General features: G+C 36.6%; 1 protein-coding gene across 9 annotated transcripts in view; it reads left to right on the top strand.

The window, feature by feature from the left end:
• Positions 1 to 21355, top strand: part of TSC22D1 (TSC22 domain family member 1) — a 90723-nt gene that overhangs the window by 16165 nt on the left and 53203 nt on the right. The window contains exons 2-4 of one of the 9 annotated variants that reach the window (XR_015801482.1): positions 14162 to 14268; positions 19616 to 19845; positions 20772 to 21029. The exons of 2 other annotated variants lie outside the window; for them this stretch is intronic. The gene's annotated coding sequence lies outside the window, so the exon portion shown is untranslated. Of the gene's footprint in view, positions 1 to 14161; positions 14269 to 19615; positions 21030 to 21355 lie in introns of all 9 variants that reach the window. 6 more of the 9 variants (XR_015801483.1, XR_015801481.1, XR_015801484.1 and 3 more) reach the window with 6 other exon arrangements.

Raw genomic sequence — 21355 nt, forward strand, 5'->3', positions numbered from 1 at the left:
TCTCTTAACAGCTCATGGCTGGAGGCCCACTGCCATAGGGGGAAGTGGCTAGTGGAGAAGCATTTTACCAGCTGGAATGGATTTTGTGGAGTCTGGCTGGTATGACTGAGTGTTGTGGGAATGCCATATGTCCTTGAAAGTAACTGTTTTAATCAATGCTTAACTGTTGAGGCCAAAACCATCCAGATTTATAAGCAATAGAAGCAATTGTTTTATGTTAATTGTAGGTGTCCTTGATTAGCATGTTTTATGTATGTACAAATCGCTTTTCAAGATTTCATAGTGTATTTTCTTTACTTGGTGTGAACTGTTTGTATTTCATTATATTTCTCTGCTTACATGCTGAAGTACAGGCTTCTGAACTTTGTTCTGCTTCTTTCCTGATAATGTTGGCAAAATGCAACACTTGCAGAGCTAGATTATGCTTCATGAACTAATGCATCCTGTTCCTAAGCCTGGAATGATTCTTAGGGTTCTTCTGCTTCAGCTTTGTGTCCTGTGCTTTTTCCATTTGTCCAGTTTGGTTCAGTATCTGCTGTTTTTTGCTCCTGATGAATGGTAAATACTTGCATTCAGGAAAGCGAGGCTTCTGTTGGTGAGTCTGAAGAGTAGAAGTAATAAAAGGCAGTAAAGAAAACAATCGTATGAGCGATTAACTAAAGTTGATGTGCTGCTAATTCCTCGTCACATTGTGAGCTGACCTCCATTTGTATTATTTTCCCTCCTTTATATTCACAGAAAGTCATTCTTACTGAACCAGAAGGCCTTTGTATTGTCCTTGTAGAGTAGGTTTGCTTGCTCCAAACATTTGGTGTCTGTAGGAAGTGGAGTCAGGGTCACTGGCTTTCCTTTTCTCTTACGTCACTCATATATTCTCAAAGTACAATGGAGTGTCTTACCGCGGTCATTTTTACCTTCCTGAGGACTTTTCACTCTCACCCACTATTATCTATGGTGAATTAATGTTTGATAGTTCAGATCTCTTGCCAAATGTTCCAGAAGGGTCATTTGGTTTTGGTGTGGACAGATATAAAGCACAGAATGTCTATCTTGTAAATTAAGAAAGTAGTTGAACTTGGTTCTTTGAAAGTTAAAAGATGCTGTTGCTGAGGCCTGTCCTACAACATCTCAAAATTGTGCTGTATTTTTCTTAAATAACAAAAGATAATCTACAGGGATTAGAAGGAATTCAAAATGAAACCATGTAATACCTAAACCAAGAAGTAAATCTCTAAAGCTGAATGATAAACCTACATCAGACTTCTGATTGAGACATTGGCTCATAAGGAGCCTTAAAGCTATGATAGCGTATTCCCTTTTTTGTGCTTTAAATTGTAAATGAGGACTAGCTAAGATCATGATCGGTGTGTCTATGTGTATGATCTATGCCTATGTGTCCTCAAACAATTGAGAACAAGAGACCATGGGTAAAATTGCCTTGGCTAATATTAAGAAAGATTTTGTCTGTGGAACTCATCTCCTGTGGAGACCCACGGGGGGAAAAAAAAGTTTAGAGGTTGTTGCACCTTTAAAGTAGGGAAAAGTTTAACAACTGCCCTACTCTGTCAAAGCATAGACCAGAAATTAGGATGTTGTGTAAGTAGAAGCAAGATATTTGTGGTTTCATTAAGAAAAAACCCCACTTATTCACCATTATTATTTTTTGGGAACTGTTCTTGTGCTTGAAAAACGTAATGGTCAGCACAGCAATGGCTCAAAATAGCATTTTGGATGCTATAGCACTGGCATTGGAGCCTCATTGGCAAACATCCAAGAGGCCTGTAAAAGAAGAAAATGTCTTAACTGTTAACGCTTCAAGAGCTTCTTTTTAAATTTAATTTCAATTTTCTGTTTAAGTTTAAATATTCTGAAGTTTTCCAATTATATGCCTATTTAGTCAAATATTTGAGAGTGAGCTGAAAATCCTGTGAAAAGACACTGCATGGTAAGAATCCTTATTTGCAGCACAAAATTTTATTGATTATAGGAGTGCATGTAGGTAGGTAGCTGCAAAGAATTACTCAAGCTGTACAGAATCAAGTGGTTACTGTACAGATGGATAAAAAGATAAAAAGAAATAATTTTAGTAGCTGGATTTTTATTTTCCCTGCTTGTGTATTTTTCAAATTCTTAGTTGCATGTCAGGTTGCAGTGTAGACCTTTCTAGGTCAGTTCTCCTTTCTGAAGATTCAAGTAGGTTTAGGGGTTACCTGGTGCAATTGAGGCGTTTGTCCCTTTGCAGGACACTGCTGGTACCAGAGGGAAGTGGCTTTTAGCAGCCTCCTTCGCTGCTTTTCCCTACTCTTGGTAGTTGCATCCTGCCTCGGGTAGGAAAGATGCCTCCTGTTGCAAAAACCTCAGAGTGTCTTTGGGTAATGCCTTGCTGTTGCTAATGAATAATTAGGCAAATAGCAAGCATTTAATATTATCAGGTTCTCAATTTTAGTGCTATGTGGAAAGGACTTGGGATAAAGGGTGGTAAATGCTTCCTGAGCTTCCATGTGTAATTATATTGGGTAAATGCTGTTACCAAAGTTCCTGTGAACTGTCTTCACAGTAAAAAAAAAACCAAAAAACCAAACAAACAAAAAAAGAGAATCAGATATTTTAGGCTGATTAATCTTTGTGTTCATTTTTGCAACCAGGACACTAGGAGTTACTTTTCTAAAATTAGTTACCCAGGCTCTGAGATTTGGCATAAGTGTTTAAAATATGCCCTCATCACAGTGCTCCTTTTTCAGATGTTTTAAGTAATTAATATAGAGGAGGAATTTGACTTACTGCTGCTAATAAATACTGGAACACATTTTCCAGGACTTCAGAGTTGCTGGCATACCTGATTCTCTGCAGATCAGGAAGCACGTCAGAGGTGGTTAAACCCTAAAGGAGACAAGTAATCTACTTAGGTGCTTGGGGGTTTTTCTGACTTTATTTATAACTTCTAGTCTGAAATACATTGAAAATAGCTTTCTTTTCATTGTGCTGTATTTTTGTTTTAATCCGTCCAATAACGAGGGAGGATATTTGTATCTTGTCCAGTGTGTGGAAACAAGTGTTGTGCTTAGACAAGACCTGAATATGATCCCCCAAAGGGTGCCATTGTGGGAAGGACTTGGGTCAAAACCTGGGTTAAGACAAGGCCCAGGTACTGGATCTGCTGTTTTGCTGTGGCTAAATATTAATGCTGTGTGTGATCTACACCACCTGTTCCAGACCCCTACTTCAGAGGCTGGAGGAGTCTGCAAATTTTCCAGGGGTTATACTTGGTATTTGGAGAGGATGTTTGATTACGTTTTAAACTGGAGTGTACTGTGGATAATATAGAAATAATGTGTGATGTTGCAAGTTAACATTAAAGAAGTAATAAATTTAGAAATGCAGGAAGCCTGTTGCTCTTGTTTTAAATTTAAAAAGTTTGGCAAAACCTAAGCTTTTTTTGTAAAAATTAATTGCAGTTATTAAAGTCAATAAATAACCCTAGTATGTATTTACTGTATAGAAAATGTTATTTCAAATATTGTTTGCTGCCACATGAGGGAGTATTGGAGGGAATTGCTTTGAAAATAGAAAATTCAAAACCCGATGTAATATACTCCAAATCTTTGCATGGCCTACATCTGATGTATGAGGCCAGTTAGCAGTTAGATTTTGCTTAGTTTTTGTGTCTTGGCATGAATTTCTATTCTTCACCCATTTTTTTTCTGTCTGTAACCTATTTTATGTAGTAAGTTGATCTATAGTGTCTTTTCATAGCCTTATTGAAGCATCTTTAATATGAAATTAGAATATGCTAAATAACACGTCTAAAATAGGACTGCCAAGTGTTGTATTTATACTTTAACTACTATTCAAGAAGTCTTTCTTCATCATCCTCGGTAGTCATTTACATCATATTATTGTTTGGGTGATACTGTAATATGCTGTGTTTGTTGGGAACGCTAAGGTGATGGATTACTTGTTCAGTGCGTTTTGCATATATTAAAGTTTTCAGAAAATAGGTTCAGAATTACTGAAAATGGAATAAAATACCCATAAAGGAATAATGACTAAAATTTTTTTTATATTGGTCCTTAATGTGTGCCACATCTTGCTCGGGTCTACTGGAAGAGGCACAAACCTTCTGTTATGCAATCAGTTTGGATTTTGGCATAAGTGTTTGAAGTATGCAGTATTGGTTAATAGGCTTTGGAGATGGATGGAATTTTATTTCTGCTGGGTGAGGACTTTAAAAGGGATTGCTGAGTTTCCAGTATTGCCAAGTTTAGATAGTTAGGTTTGCTTAATTGATGTGGATTAAATAGTTTTAAAAACTGTGTACCAAGATGTTACTGAAGTTCTTTTAACTTAAAAAAAAAAAATCATGTAAGTAGAGTAAGGATCAAACATAAAACTCAGTGGAAAAAATTAGCCAGAACAACTCAGTGCATAATTTATGCTATGTAAATCACTTTGAAATTGGTGACCCCTGATGTCATTGCCCTTAATAAAATGCAAAAGGGAATAGAAAAGCTTGCATGTTATGTAGCTCTTGAATGTAAAGCTTGTTATTCATTCTAGTATATCTTACATGAAAAAATATAAACCACTAAAATCCAGAAGCTTAAGGAATTATCAGGTGGAATGGAATAGATGTAGGAATTCAGTGACTGTGTTTATCAATAAATATATTATTTGTCAGAATATGACACTGAAAAGCAAATACTTTTGCATTGTTAGAAATCCATACAGAATATGTGACCAGTTGTAAGCACTGTGAGACCTGATTCAGATATTTGTGTAATGCTGATTTTCTGTTCTGGTTTGGATGATCCCCCATGTAATTTAAGGTTTGCACAAATGAACCTTAGATTGCATTCCAGCATCAAAACAAACTGTTAAATTATTTTATTTGTACTAATAGGGTTTTTTTTCCCTTTAAAGGTTAATGTAATCAATTCAAATAATTAGCTGTGTAATGGAAAGCATACTTAGTAGCCCATGAAACCTCAGGTTTAATGCGTGGAAGTCCAGCTGAAGGGAGGTGAAAAATACTTTCCTTAACTTTTTAATTGATACTTAATAAATCTTGCAGTCCTAGATAGATTTAGGAGAAGCATTCTTAAGATATTTGTATGTGATTAGTTATTTCTGTGCTGTATCTAGGCAGCATGAATTGCAAAGCCTTTGACAAATGCCTATTATTTCTAGATATTTGGAGCCCATTTTTCCCTGGAGGAACAGTGATGTATCCAGGGAAGAATTTTCTATTGGAATTTACTCGTAGTTGTCTATTGCAAGTGCTTATCAGTGTTTTGTTTTTTTGTCAGGATGGCTGTCTAAGGAACTGTAGCAAGACAGAAGGAAATATGAATTGCCATGGTTTTGACACAGAGTTGATTACATTCGTTCTTTGAACTTTATCTATCTCTTGTAACAATGAAACTCAAAATAGGAATCTAGATACATTCCTTGAAGATTTTAATTTCTTAAGATTCTTAAGATTTGAGTCGTTTTTGAAGCTATTTATATATTTAATATTTTTATTAATCTAACTTCAGTTGAAAACATGTATATACTTCAAGAGATTTCATTGAAGTCACTGGGATTGTACATGTTGTTCTATCTCTCTCAGTGAGTTTGCAGTATAGAGTGTTTTTTATCATTAACAAGGCCATTAGTTATGAAAACTAGAAGAGATGTCTTAGCTTAAAAAAAGTCTTTGATGTTTAAAACCTTATTTTATAATACATAATATGGAAGTGTGATATGGAATACCCATGACACTTTGAGTCTTTGGTTGAGTTTAAATAAATTGTCTTTAGTGGGTCGCAAGTAACTGTCAGTGTTTATGTGACAACTAGGGAGAAGCAATTTTGTTTCCTTAATTCTTCCTATGGATTTAATGTAACAACACTTAAAGGCCGCAATAACAAACGAACTCAACCAACCAAAAAAATCCCTCATGCTAACATTCATGCTTCCAAAGTTATGTTACTTGCTTTCTTGCTCTTTTAGTTTATTTTGTAGTCTTGCCATGTACTCTCTTCAAATCTGTGTGCGTCCCTAAGCATCCTGATGAAAATATCTTGAAGTCAATCAAAACAGTGTCCCTGAACATTACTTGCTGTCTTTGCGCTTTTTGAAACTTGCTCTTTGAAGCTTCTGTGTCTGTTCACACTTTGTTTTTTTTCCATGTCTTTTGGTGCTTCCTAGGTCTTGCAGATAGATAGAAGAAAATTCACACGTTTCCTGTAGCTGTCTCTTTGCTCTTCAGTTTCAAAACAAGTAGTTATAAATAAAAAATACAGTTATTGGGCTGTATCAGTTGGAAAAGAATTTAATATCTTCGCTAAATGTTTTACACTCTTGAAATAAAGACTTTAAGATGGCAATCTGTTTATGTGATACCCTAATTCTGCTGTATGTAAGTCTTCAGTAACAAATCAGTTATGGACAGTTCCTGACAGTGCAGTCATGGTATATGGCTTGGAAGAAATTGTTGACAAATAAAGAAAGGCTTTCCCTAAATTGGGAAATATCAAATTGTGACACATGTGTAAACAAGAAAGTTTACCGAATTGATAATCAGGTGTCAAAATGATATGTTAAATATAGTTACCTCGTGGGCTGGTGACACATTGTGCATTGCTGAATGTTTGATAGTTCCTGTAAGGAAAAAGCCTGTTTTCCCAAAAAGTAGTACACAGGACTCTAAAATGAAGCTTCTCTTTCTTATAAGGAACTACCATGCTACTCTTGAAAATGGGCAGGAAGAGAGAAATATGGTCTGTTAGTTGCTAGCCCTATGTCTTTCTGCATCTCAAAATTTGGCACACTGGGACGTCTTGCAGCTTATTCTTTTTTTGTAGCTTCTTACTGCTTTCTGCTAGCTGACCCTGCCATGAGCAGTGGTGTTTGGGCTAGGAGGTCTCCAGAGATCCCTTCCAGCCTCAGCTGGTTGGTGATCCTGTGAGAAATTCAGAACACTTCCATATTTTTTTCTTTTAAACTATTTCTTAAAAAGCAAGGAGGGAGGTAAGGTACTTTTTTGGTGATTCTGTTTTTTTGTTTTTTTTTTTAAAAGAAATGAACATAGAGATTGGAACCAATGATTATAAAACCAGAACTGAAGGTGATGACAGATAATGTTCTTCCTCAATCACAGAACTGAAACTGGAAACCTTAAGTGTCTTAGGTTAGATCTATGGACTGCAAGTTTTATTAATCCTCTTAAGCTTGCAGTTAATTATTGGTTCTCTAGAACACCTTTAACTTATTCCTGACACACATTTGTATTTTTAGATTTCTTTTCCCCAGGAATATTGTTCATGAAAATTTATATAGGTACTCCTGTAAATTCCAGTGACTGCCATGTTTCAAACAGACTGCTTCCTTCCTAAAGTCTCTTTACCTTTCTCTGCTGTCTCTATCTTTGCTTTTCTCCTTGATTTGTTGGTTTGTTTTATTTAAAGACTTCAGGTGGGATATTTAGGGAAGATGAAAGCAAAGGTGATATGGTTAAATCACTATAGTATTTTGTCTCTCTTAAGCCCATGGTTGTGACACTGTTTATTATCCATATTTAGTTTATTCTAAAACATTATACAATTGTAAGTTTAACTTTAAAGTAGTGAGTTTTATAAAGTGATAAAATTTGTGTTTTATGTAATATAAATCATAAAAATAAATGTTTGTCGTCAGTATATAAAACTGTTTATGATGGTGAACGTACATTTTTAATGAATTTTAATTTACTACACTGGAGTTTGAGAGAGAGAACAGCTATCTTTCTTTAAAGTTTCTGGAAGGATCATGAAAAAATTCACTGTTCCTTCTGCAATCTGTAACTAGTGCTTGCCTGTTTTACCCTTTGTTGGGTTATAGCTCTATCATGTCCCTTTTCCTGACTCTTACAGTCTTGGAATCTACAGTGCCATTGGCAAAGCTGCTATAAGCTCAAACTTTTGAGATTGAAGGATTTTTAATTTTGTTATGCATATTTTTGGGGCGATACCTAAGGAATGAGAGTCTTGGTTTTGTTTCTGTGTTTGAATTCCTTTTCCCTGTGTTCATTATAGGGAACAGAAACAGAAGTAAATGATTGTAAAGTTTGACAGTACGGCAGAAAATTTGCTGCTGTCTGTCAGCAGTTCCACTTTTTGTGGTACACTGTTAACCCATTGCTTTCGGCAGCAGCCTACAAGCTTCTGGACAGCTGACAACCTGTGCAGGTCCAATACTCCTTCCAGAGGAAGCAGCAGCTGGATGGGCAGGATTGTCTGTCACACCAGGGGAGAGACATCCATTGTACTTGTTGTATGCATCTCTGACTCTTAAGGGTTCACTAGGCCTCATGAGGTACTTCAAACTTAGTGTATCTGGATATTCTAGAAATGGAAAGTTTCTGTTCATCACTTTCTCATTTTGTGTCTTTGGATCTGGTAGAGAATGTGGTATAAATGCATGGTGAGAGTGAAAATAACATGCTCAAAACCATTGTTAGACCAGTAATTCAACTTGTTAGGTCTTTGGGTGGGTTTGCTTTGGCCAGTAAGCAGACCAGAGTGAGTACATTGGAGTCAAGGAAATGGAATATGCTTTTGAACCAGTGTTCACGTTTATTCCAACTATTCTTTTTCCTATTTACTGGATTGCTAAATGGCTTTGGTAGATAACTTGAGGGAAAACAAAGCTGGAGGAATTGGCAAGTGCCTGTCTCTCTTCAAACACTCTGTCATGAGCCTGTTGATTACCTTTTCATGAACTTCTGTGAAACTTTTCAAGAAGCTTGGATGTTGAGAGTTAAAAGAAATGAGAGGGAGGTATCTGGAAATCTGTCTTCCCACTTGCCAGGTTCTGTATTTTGGGGACCAATGATTTCATCATGACAACAGTAGTTTTACAAATGATGAATGTGTTTTCCCGTGGTGTATTTTTAAGACATATTTGTGTTATGGCTGACAAACTGCTAGTGTTGCAAATGTCATCCTGAAGGTGCCTTGGTGTAAAGGAAAGCAAGGCTAAGGATCAAGTCAGCATGAGAAACAAACTAATGATTCTAGCTTCCTAATTGAGTCAAATTACCTAGAAAATCAGACTCTTAAAATGTTTCCTAAAGTTGTAAATGATATTAAATTGTCGGAAGGCACTTCTTCAGGTATGCAGCATAGGAGCTGGGGAAGGCTCAGCAAAACTGACTAAAGGATTCTATTGCCTTTCTGCTACAGGCTTATATTGAGAGTTCCCAAATTCTTCTTTTCAACTAGCCTTTTAGGTGAGCGATTTTTAATGTTCAGCTCTCTCTGAGAGGGTATGGCACTACCTTTCATAAATGTTTCATGAGTGTGGTTTTGCTTATTTGGAAATACTTTGAACTTTGGTTTGTGTTAGGTGAAACAAAAATACAGTCATGTGTAGTTCTGTTGTGCTTTTGACTTAACTATTGTGTTCCTTTTTTTTTTACAGGTTTGTTTTTCTAATAAAACTGCTTGAGTTATAGTTGATTCTCAATTTCATGCTGTCTTTTAGATGATACTTATTGTAGCACAGAGTAGTCTCACTTATTTTTCTAAAATGCACTTGTACTGGTGGTCTCAAAAGAAGAATACTCCTGAAACTGGTATGAGGATTCTTCACTCAAAACAAAACCATTTGCAGTTGGAGAAGACGTTCAAAACATTTGTTCCTGCTTTGGTTGGTGCAGGAAGAGATTTCTAAAATGTTGGGTACATAAAAACTGAGAACTTCATGTTCTTCTCTCCCAATATGAGCAATTAAAACAAGTGTGGGAAAGAACACTTACATCTATTGCAAAATATTCTTTGCAGGGCCTAATTTCTTCAAATACTTGATTGCCAGCTCTGCTAAGTGCTAATGTGTTCATTGATCATTCAAAAAAAATGCATGTAGAAATTCAGAATTAAAAATACATTAAAATTGCAAGCCTTAAATTGAATTGATCAGGCTCTTTGAAATACAACACAAATAGACATGTACTGGTTGGAAAATTTAAAGATTGAAAGCTGTCTTCCTGAGAATCCCCCTGTTTTGCTTGTTTAAACCTTGATGCAGTCTGATTTTTCATGTGTTCACTGTAAAGTCTTGGGCCTTTTTTATTTGTTTTATTGTGTGTCTCTGCTAGAAAAGTTTTGATTGCAGGGTACTTGTGATGCTTTTAAAATTTTTTTGCACAGTGATGCCAGATGTTTTTATACTAGCCTTCATTCAGCCTAAAGTAGTAACATGGAAGTAATAATAAAAAATGCTTTGCCAGCTTTATACATTACTCATAAGTATAGATTTTAATATTAGCTCTCTTGTCAACAATAGCAGTCACTTCTATTAATTAATATTCTCACCAGAAGATACTGTTGTATCATATTAGAATGGTTCTTAAGTATTTGGGAAATGAGATGGCATTGAGCAACTTGCATTGGAATAGTGTTTAAAAGCAAAATAAAAACCATATAGACTTAGATCAGCTCATGAAAGAAGCTGAATTGTACTGAAAAATAGCGTGATTGATGAAATAGTCAGGTGAACGTTGAAGCGTTATACCCATAACACTGACTCTAGTCCTGCCAGTGGCTTCATAAATGAGTAAAGTTAATGCTTTAGGAGCATTGAATTCAGTAGAGTTCAATCCCATCAGTGGTTCTGCTACTGGGTTAGTGTAGCATGTAGCAATCAGCCTTGAAAGATTTTATTTTCAAGTATGTTTGCCCCCCTGGGTATTTTTTTTTTAATGTTTGAGAAACAAACAAGAAGATGCAAGAGTACTGAAGTTTTTTAAAAAGAAAGTGTGTGCATGACTTTTGGGGGTTTCTGTCAAAATTCTTGTTTACTGTGGCACTGCAGTTACCCTTTTTCTATTGCTGTGCTGCTTTTCCCTTTACCCCCAGTATTTCAGTTCTTCTCCTATCTCTTTCCTGTATTCCCCATTGTAGTTTTCCTTATGTTTTGTGTATCTTGGCTTGCTGTATGAAAAGAAACCCTGTCTGGGCTGCTGCTGCTCTCTCCACTTGGGATGTACTACCAAGCTGGTGGTTGTCCATCAGAATGAATAATCTTGGGGATGCCTCTTGATGTTCCTCACCTTGTACTTGTGGAGGTAAAAATAGGGCCATGCTCACCTACTGCCTTGGTCCATTCTTCTGTTCTTTGAGGTGAGACACTGGATATAAAATTAACAGTGGCTTCAGAAGTGGTTTTGTGGGGACATGCTTTCTTTTGTTATTTTGGGTTTGTTTTGCTTTTGAAGACCCAGTCAGAATTGTGATTGAATTGTGTATAGTAGGTAGTAATCTTGTTGAGTATGAGAGGTTTATGACTGCAAACTATTTAATAACTAGAAATTTAAGTCCATGGAGTTACAAATTATATGTGTAAACGAAATAAATTTCTATTAACTTTGTCAATTTCTGAACAAAAGTAATGATTCTAATCAAACATGAAGATGAGTTAGTTGTTACACTAGCTATGAGCCCCCTTTTCCTATAACCTGTACATGTCTGTGTTTAATGCTAGCTCCAGTTCTGAAACAGGTTGTTAAACTTGTTTGTATTTGGCTTCTTCATAGTAACTCAATTCCTCTTTTTTGTGTACTTTGCCTGAGCCATGGGAAGATGTATTACCAATGTCCTTGTCCATAGTGTCATATTTTTACATCAGACTAACTTTGGATTCACTTTGGATGCTGCAAATGAATGTGTAGTGGTAGTTTGAATCTATCTTTTGATAATTGGAGAACAAGGTAATCAGATGGTATTGGCTTTTCTGATTGCCTGCTGCTACACAGGCATAATTTTTTTACATTATTAATTAGGACACTGCTAATAACCGTTTGCTCAGATAAAAGTGATGAAGAAAAGGAAAGGAACGTGTGTTAATGAATACTGGGAAGTGGAGTGGGGAAAAAAAGATGGATTGGTAGTGTGTAAGAAGAATGTTGATGTTTACATTTTATCTTTTAACTTTCCCTTTAAATACTTAAGCTTTGTCAATAATGTCTTTTATCACTATTACTAAGTTGCAATTAGACTCAGAACTGTAGAATGGTTTGTGTTGCGAGGGACCTTAAAGATAATATAGGTCCAATGCCTATCATATTTGCATACTTTTTTTTTTAGTGTGTACTCAGTATTGCTTTGCTGTAGTTAGAGAACTCTAGATATAGTGGAGTTCAAAAATCTCTGCTATCCAGTTAATGATTCATTTCCTTAAAGGCCAAGGTTATCATGGTGAAATTATTAGCTCTTTGAGAACAGTCTGCCACATGGTCCTAACAGGTGATCAAGTGATTCCTCAGGAGTTAGGGAAGGGTATAATTCCACATGTCCTCCACTGCCTCAGTGCTCTATGTCCCAGCTTTGGAGATGGGAAGCATCTTCCAAGTAACTTTTTAAATGGAGAATATGTTTTATTGCACATTATTGTAATGAACTGTAGTAAATATGAAAGCAAATTATTAATTGATTGTGGTTGTGAGTGACTTGGTATATTCGTACTTTTTTTATTTTCTGTGGCACCCCTTTTTTGTCTATATCTTTTACATTTACAAGAGAGAAAATAATGAAAATACTGAGCCACGGTATCATGATACATTGCTAGAAAATCAGACTTTTAGCATAGGTTGAATATGCCATATTTCTGAAACCTGCATTCAGTTCATCTGGGGGAAAATAGCTCAATACTGCATTGCAGTGTGACATTGTGAGCTTGCCCTAATACTTCTTATAGCTTCTCTTCAAAGTTGTGCAGTTGCCCATACAAGTATTGTTAGAATGTATATTTTTGGATAGAATATATGATTGTTCTGTCAGGTAGGATGCTGAGATAAATATATGTATACATGCTTTATTTTTAAAAATAAAATTAAAGAAATTGGTAAATCGAAATTCTCTGACTTGGACAAAGGCCATTCAAAGATGAGCCAGCTAGACTGTTACAGTAAGTTGCGTCTTGAAGTATGAAGTTGGCAGTTGTGTTCCTATTGGACTGTAGACTGAAGTCTACAGTAAAAACAGTTAAATAAAAGAATAGAAATTCCTTGATGTTCACGTGTAAAATGAGTGAAGTAATATAATGTTTGGCCATCAAAAAAGGGGGAAGAAAGCAGTTATGCAATATTAAACTCTGGTCCAGTTTGCAAAATGCTTAGGGGGATTTCAGTTATGCAGATACTAAACTATGAATTAAGAATAATTTGAAACTTAGAGAAGTAGCTGTTTGGAAGAATAACTTCCAAGTGCATGTGACAAAGCATTATCTTTCCTCTTGGTACGTATTGGTAGACTAGAAGATGGAGTTTGACTTACATTTTAGAATATATAGAAGTAACAGCAGCATGGAATGCTTGGGAAGTTTTTAGGTGGCTGAAAAGCTATTTAGTAGAAAGTACTATAGTTTGCATATAGTATACAGCTAAAACCTGTTAACTTTAATTGCAGATTGCTTTTCAGTCCTGCTGCAATCCTATCTTAAAACCTTGCCTTAAAAAGAAAATGGAAGGAAAGGAGATATGTTGGACTTCCATAGGATCGTTCTTAGGATCTGCCTAATCTTAGGGTTAGGCGGAAGTATTTTATTAAATATAACAACTCTTTCTGAGGAAACACTGAGCTTTACATATATTTGGTTCAGAAATCAGAGATCAGGCAACTAATGTAATGCTAAGAGTCATGTCAAGAGTATCTCCGTTGTATGTTATTGTCAGACTTGTTTCAAAATGAACTGTGCTTGTTGCAGGTATTAATTGTATACAGAAATGTAAGGTAATGGTTCAAAAGGTAGGGTTGTTTTCAAGAAGGTTCATAATTTTTCCAACCGTAATGATTCTGTGATACCGTTTTGCGTGTTTGCCCGAGAGTGTGGGAAGCTCTTTTATCTGCCCTGGATTGTGGTTATTTTTATCAATGAAATCTCGACTCAAATGAAGGGAAGAGAGTCCTCTGAGATTCGGTGTATGGTTAAACACTCTCCAGCCCAGATCAGTCAGTGGGGTAAGTTGCTATTTTGGTATGGTTATTTGATATCTTTTTCCCTGTTCTGAATAATTTTTGTGAAGACAGTATGCCTAGCCTAGAAGTAGATCTTAGTGTTTTTGTGTGTATTTTTTAATGTATGACTTGATACTGTTTTCTTTCTTGTATACAACCTAAACCAAGTGCTAATATTTCAACAGATACAGAATGACAGTCAAACACTACACACTGGTATGCCTATGAAGAGGCACTGCCAAAGTTAATTGTGTCTAGTGCAAAAGCTTGGAGTTCTGGCTGATCAAAGCAGGTAGGTGTGAAGGTGCTTGCATGGAGAGGAGATAAGGGGACAACTCAATGCAAGTAAAAGTTTTACATAAGCAGTCCAAAATTATAAATTTCAAATGGCATTTACCTCAGCTGACTGAAACATTTTTATAATAAAACTTGTGATGGTCTTATTCCAAGCGATTTGGAAAAAATGTCACAATTTTAATTTAATACTGAAATGTGGGTGAATTGAGGCACTAGTCCAATAAGGAAAGTTAAGTCAGCAAATCTTCAGAAAACATTTAATTAGCTAATAAAGAACAGCATATTTTGTATGGTGGTAGCAGTACAAGACAATTTAGAATGCTTTTTCATGTACTGTTAACACATACTAGGTACAAATATAAAAATGTAATTCTGATCTAAAAACATCACTGACTGCACATGAGACTTTTTAAACTTTTGTCTTGAACCTGCGATTCAGACTATATTACAGAGGTATCATGGTGTACTTGCACATCATTTGCAAGTCATGACTGAATCAGTTTGTCTCCACTGTCAACTGCTCATGTTAGACAATAATAAGCCTCTGTTGCATCGCAGACCTATTAATGCTGAAGAACTAAGACAGCTTACAATAGCATTTGACATCACAGTGTCTGAGCAGTAAGTTTTTAGAAAACTCAGTCCAGTTTTAGCTGTAGAGTTCTTACTGCTTCTGAAAATGAAGGGATCAAGCCTGTTGCTCTAAGTTCATGCTGAATTTATAAAGTCTAACAGTAAGGAAACCCTTTAGTAGAAATCAGGATTTGATATGGAAAGTAACCTAAGTGCTCAAATATGAAATACAAGTTTTGAGCACTTTCTGAAATAAAACTTTGTGAAACTGATGACTTAAAAAAACTCCAGATAATTTGTTTAGCTTTTATTTACCAGTGCATCCATATTGCCCTTTCCTATCATTAATGTATTAAATATTTATATTGGAGTAAATATTGCATGAAAGGGGCATTTCTCTGCTGTGCTTGAGTTCCCCAGAGATCCCAGACACCAGAGGGAAGTCATGAAGTGTCAAAACTTAGAGAGAAAAGCTTTGAGCTATTCTCTTCTGCAAGTTCAGATAGGACCTCACTCTACCTCCAAAAACCCACCAGAAAACCACCCAACCCCCCCCAAAATCAAAGCATCCAGTCTGATGTGGCTGTTGAAACAGCCAAAACAGTGAAATCACTCCTCTGAACATTCCTTGTGTGTGGTATTTTAGGTTCTACAGATAGCCAGACTAGAAGACTCTGACCAGAGAAGTGTAGGAATTATGTGAAGATTGAAAACTCAGTAGGAGAAATGGTGCTTTAAAAAAAAAAATGTGTAAGAAATTTGCTACCTAATTGTATGTAAATAGAATCAAATTATTTTGAGCAAGCCATGTATCAAGAGCTACAAAATGAAGTACAAGAACCACTGTTAACATTAAGAAACTACAGGTTTTATGTCATTTTATCAAGTAAGTTCAAGGTATACATAAATACTGTAACCTTTATTTCTGTAGCTGGCTTTCTTAAGCGGAAAAAAACCCAAGTAAATAATCATCATATGATGTCTTTAAAAAGTTTTTTTCTTTTTTTTTTTAATACTGGCTCATGCACTCTGCCCAGAAGCATAGAATTTCCCTAAGACTGAAAGGAGATCTGTTTTTCTGACAGAAATGTATGTTAGTGCCAATAAGGTCTGTTAATCTGATTAAAATGTGGTTTAGTTAGGCCAAAAAAGGTTTGCTCTCAACTGTACTTGGCATAAAAGCTGACAATAAATAAAAAGCACGTTAATGAAGGCATTTAAAAATATTCTTGCAATGTAAACAGTTTTAAAAAGGAAAAAATAATTATAACATTGTTTAGCAAATACCCATTTCTTTAATTGTATAAAATTGATGCATCTATTAGTGGGAATTGTTTTTACAAGGTAGTATTTTCTATGCCCAACCAGTCCTTCAATTTTATACCTCTAGTGTTTTCCTGCTGTTGTATATGTGCCAAGAAATATTGGCTGTGTTTCTCAAATGTGTGGGGTTGTGATAGCTATATATAATTTCAGAATTCTGTGTCATGCTGAGTTCAGAAAAGTCAGGGCTTTTTGCCACTCTTAAACTGGTAGTTTATGGAGGATCTTTCAGGGGTTGGTACCTCTGCCAGTCTTAAGTAGGTATTGCCTGATGCCTTGTCTGATAATCTAGACAATGCTATGACCCTCTGGGTTTTAGTAAGTCTTTAAAGACGTTGAGCACAAAGCATTTTTGGAGAGAGGCCAAATGCTTTTAAAACAAAACACCTCTGAAATTTAGAAAGTCAAGGTTTTTACCATTCTATTTGTTGGCATATTTATCTTTTAATGACAGGTTGCATGATAATCTTAAGCATAACACTTTGTCCAAGGTTTTTGCTCCATCTTGGGACTAAATAACATTATCTGATGTAGCTATTATAATGTTCAATGACTTCTGCCCTTCTCTCCAATCAAGTCTCCTCCTCCTGTTCCCTCCCAAAAAAGCCCTAAACCAGAAAGTTTTGGAAAACTTTTATTTTTTGTAGCTTGCAACTTAACAGCTTATATCACTCCTGTTGATACTTTAATATCACATTTTTTTTACACATGCCATGTTGGTGCTAGTTTCCAGGAAGATGATGTTTTACTAAAATTTGCTGTTCTTGTAATGTTTATTTCGAATAACAGTTCAGCTGGATGCTGGTGTGTAGATCCCGTGGTGGATTTGCAGCCTGCACACACATCTAGAGGTATAATTAATGGCAGCAGGACAACTATAAGAGCTGCAAATGCTCTGCAGGCGTAGTTGAACCTTAGATCTAAAATAATTGCATAATGCTTTAAAATTTCAGTTTGAGGGTTGAGAAGTACTTGACCTGACCACAGGTAACTTAAATCAGGTATGGCAATTAGTTCTGTTTGCTGTATTCTTTCACTTGGATCCAGCAGTTGTTGGAGCTGTAGTATTGGAAATATGAAAAGTATTGTTGCTTATATTCTATACCATTAACCAAATATGGAGATTCAATTTTTTGCTTATTTTCCAGATGGTATCCTGTATACAATTTACTCACAATTGTTTAAACTTTTACTTTCTTGGCTATTGAGCTTCTGCTCATTGATGCAGAAAAATGGAGACCACTCCTCACTGACTCACGAATTGGCTGTGGAATGTGCCCTGTAGAGAAGGAAGAAAGCACTAAAGGGAGTTTTCCCCCCAGTGTGTTATCAGCAGTCAGAGCACTATGGAAAGACATTGCAGAGATTCTTTGCCCAAAGAAGATGAGGATACTGATGATAGGATTCCGTATTCCATCTTCATAAGCTCACAAACAGGGCTTCTAGTTCATTCCTGACTTCATCTGTATCTGTAGATCACCAGCATGTTTTTGTGTCATCATGGCTGTAATTTCTTTCTGCTTCAGCCCATCAGAGCTTGCCCTTGAGGTGAATCAACAAACTACAGTGCAGTGACTGAGAAGAGCTGTTGGATATTCAGCTGCTTAAGCTGACTTAACATCCATCCCATCTAGGTAGTGCAAATCACTTCTGGTGACTGATGTGAGGCAACAAAAGAACTTTTCCCAAAATTCCTGTAAGAGGGATTCAAGTACTTTGGACAGTCTTTTCTAGACTTCTTTTTCATTCTTTTGAATCTCCATAAGGGCGATGGAGCATTCATTAACATTTCTCATCTCAAAATGCAGAAATATTTAGTTGTTTCAGCCTGAAATGCATATCTCTGTGTAGGAATCAATCAAGCTAGGGTTTTTGATAGCTAGAACACAAAAATTGTCAACTTCATTTATTCTTTACAGTTCAAGACAAGTCTGCTCAAGGGAAGAAATGACGTATGAAAAGATAGAAATAAGAGTTCTTCTTGGTTGTAAAAGGAGAGATATTATGATCTTGATGTAAGAGAAAGTATTTAAAAACAAATAATTCCTAACAGCTTGTTTCAGATTGATCTTCCAGAAACTGTTCAACTGTTTCTGTGGGAACACCAGTGGACAAAATCCTCATCATGCCTTTTATCTTCCCCTTAAATTTCACTTTGGACCTTTGTGTCTTCTGCTAAAGATGAGACACGAATCAAATAAGACCAAGTACTCCTCTGTTCTGTGCTTCTGAAGGTGCGATAGATGACGTCAGACTGTTTAGTGTATTGAAGGTGATCAGGAGTTTTTTCCATTGAATAGGGTCTTTCATGTCAACGACTATTTCTTACAGAGGCCCTAGTCAGATTGCTGTTTGAAAGGAACCTGCAATAAGCTGGGTCATGCTGCTTTTTCTGGGCTGATTCGCTCTGATACCTTCTGCTGTTTTGAATATCTTGATACCTTTCGTTGCTGGAAAAGAATATTGACTTCAGAAGTCAATAGTATTTGTATGCTTCAATGCATCACCTGAAATGTAGGCTGTAGTACTGTGTATGGCATTATACTAGTATTAGAGCAATTTGCAATGCCTTGAATCTCGGGAACTTTCCTGGAAATTACCTGGTTAAAAAGAACCTTCTATTCACAAGGGAGTCTTTAAGAAGAAATAATGCTTTCAACTGCTACTGTCCTTTTGTAATATTTTTCTTAGCCAGCAGATAGAGAGCAGTGGAAACTTGCATTGAACACATTGTTCACTGTATTTTATCATCTTTCATTTTTCTTCTGTCTCCTTTACTGGAAGAGGAGAGTACAAACATCAGCCTGGATGCATCTCTTGGCCAAGTGCATTTATATTTGTGTCCATCTCTTAGTCTTTCTGGATAGGAAGGCCTCCTTTCACAAGAACGTGCATGTGGGATGAAAAGACTGAGCCATGCTCTCTAATCTTTGAAAGTTGGTCTGAAATAATGGAACACTGTTTTGTCCAGTTGAAAGGCATAGGGACATATCTTGATCTTCAGTTGATGAAAAGTCATGAAACTACAATAAAAAAGAGCCCTATTTTTGTGAACCACTCTTCCTATTTAGATTACTTCTTACCTTAGCTAGAGATACTGTAACCATATTCAGGAACAAAGAAGCAGAGTATTGTTCTGCATGGCCGAGCAGTTTCTCTGGAAAGAGCTTCCTGATTTTTCTCTTTTAATTACTTTAGAGTATCGGGATTTGTCCTTGATGGCTTTATCTGTCACTTGTTTAAAAAACAAAATGTTTCCTGTATGCTACACTAACTGCAAAATTGCTGTGGTTTTAATGACAAGACCTTCCCCCCCCCCCCCCCCCCCCCCATTTTCTTGTATTATTTTGAGTACAATGAAAGAAAGTTTGGTTTTTTTGAGCAGGTGAAAGCTTGTAATTGAAGAACATGGGAGGAATCTAACAATATGAAGCTATTTTGTTTAGGTGTGTGCTCTAGAGGAGAGGATGAAGAAATATCACCAATTGCCACAGAATGAATTAAGCAAAATCCTTCAGACATAAGGAGTAATGTACCTTCTTGGTTAACTATTGGATCATGCTCTCGATGTCCTGAGAGCAAAGAAAAGCCTTCCTGGTAAAATGAAGGTGCTTCGCATGCCTCAGCACAATGACTGCCTCACATGCAAATACCTGACATTGCTGTTGTGCAGAAGGTACTGCAGTGGCTAATAACCAGTAAATGCATATGTGAGCAGCTATCCCTGTAGCTGTTGGAAGTCCAGTGACTTGTGCTTCTGTTTTGTTGTGTGTGGGCTCCATGCTATTGATAAAACTTCATGGGAGTCTGAACTAGCTTTCAGGATTTGTGAAGAAGAAGATTTCAGCTCTCTTGCACATTATTTTTTGGTTGTTCTTCGTGTAATGATGACTCCTAGGGCATTTGGGTTTTCAGGAATAAAAAGAGGCCTATTTTAGAAATCCAGAAGACTGATGCAAGCATTTGAGTAGGTTCTTATCTTCCACAGAAATCATAATCTGCCTAGGTTAGGTCAAAGGTTGTGATAACAGCATTAAACTGCTGTTAGTGTTCAGTCACTCTGATTTTGGCAAATAAAGTAGAAGGCTTGAGACTGGACTAAGAGCTTTACAGAGGATTTGAGAGTGGTTAGGAAGTCATTGGTAAGGGAAACATTCAGGTAAGTATGACCATTTCTTCTTAAAAGAGATTATGGGGAGATGTTCACTGCATTGCAATAGATGCCATTTTTAATTCACTTGAGAAAAAGTGATCAGAGGAGAGATTTGGATTATTTTTCCAAGAAATGAGCACTTAAATTCCCCCTCCCACCCCACCTACATCTACTTGTAACAAACTGAGAGAACTTTCTGGACAAAACATCTTATGATTGATCTCATCTGTTGCTAGATGTCTTAATAGTCTTGAAAGTTCACAGTTCAACACTTTGGGGTTGTTTTTTTTTTGGCATCAGAGCATGAAAAAAACTGCATGTCTAGTACTCATCTCTTGTCATCCTCCCCTATTGCAGTGACTATGTGTATGTCTCTGTGTGGCAGAAAATGAGGGAATACAGATCATTATTCAAGAAGTTACCAACTAGCACTTTTCCTTCCCCTCCAGTCTTTCTGCCTCCCTATCCTGGAAGTATGGAGTCCCTGCCTCAGCCTACGGCTTCATTCTTTTTCCAGCTGCCCACAAAAGTAAAGAACCAGTGTGAGAGTTTGAAGAAAGAATCCGCTCAGAGGACTGAGTCTCAAGCAAAAGCTCCAGGTTGCAGACTCAGAAAGAAACTTCCTTTGGGGAAGGATCTGCTTCCAGGATTTGCTCGTCTCTTTTTCCTTGGGCAAACAGTTCTTGAAGCAAACAACAGGGTTGCAGGTAGGTAGGGCCCCTCTGAACTGCCATCCACTCAGGTGTGAAGGATAACTTTATGCTGTTTCTCTATGCATTTTTTTTGTTGATGTTGTCTTCCACTTCTCTAGGCTGAGAGAGGGAAGGAGTGTGAACATTGTAAAGAAAAAGTGTTGGGGAGAGAGAGAGGAGAGAAATGTTCTGGGCACTTGGAAAGAATGCCTTGGTGCAAGCTTCCTGTCTGTGGGTCATATTGGTACTTCAGTTCTGTGAAGCACTAATGACATTCTTGGTGTGACCCTTCTCTAGACAGGAAACTAAGAGCAGAAGCTGGTGGCTGGAGCCAAGATAAG

The sequence above is a fragment of the Sturnus vulgaris genome, chromosome 2 (assembly GCF_052056855.1).
Source record: "Sturnus vulgaris isolate bStuVul1 chromosome 2, bStuVul1.hap1, whole genome shotgun sequence".
NCBI classification, from domain to species: Eukaryota; Metazoa; Chordata; class Aves; order Passeriformes; family Sturnidae; genus Sturnus; species Sturnus vulgaris.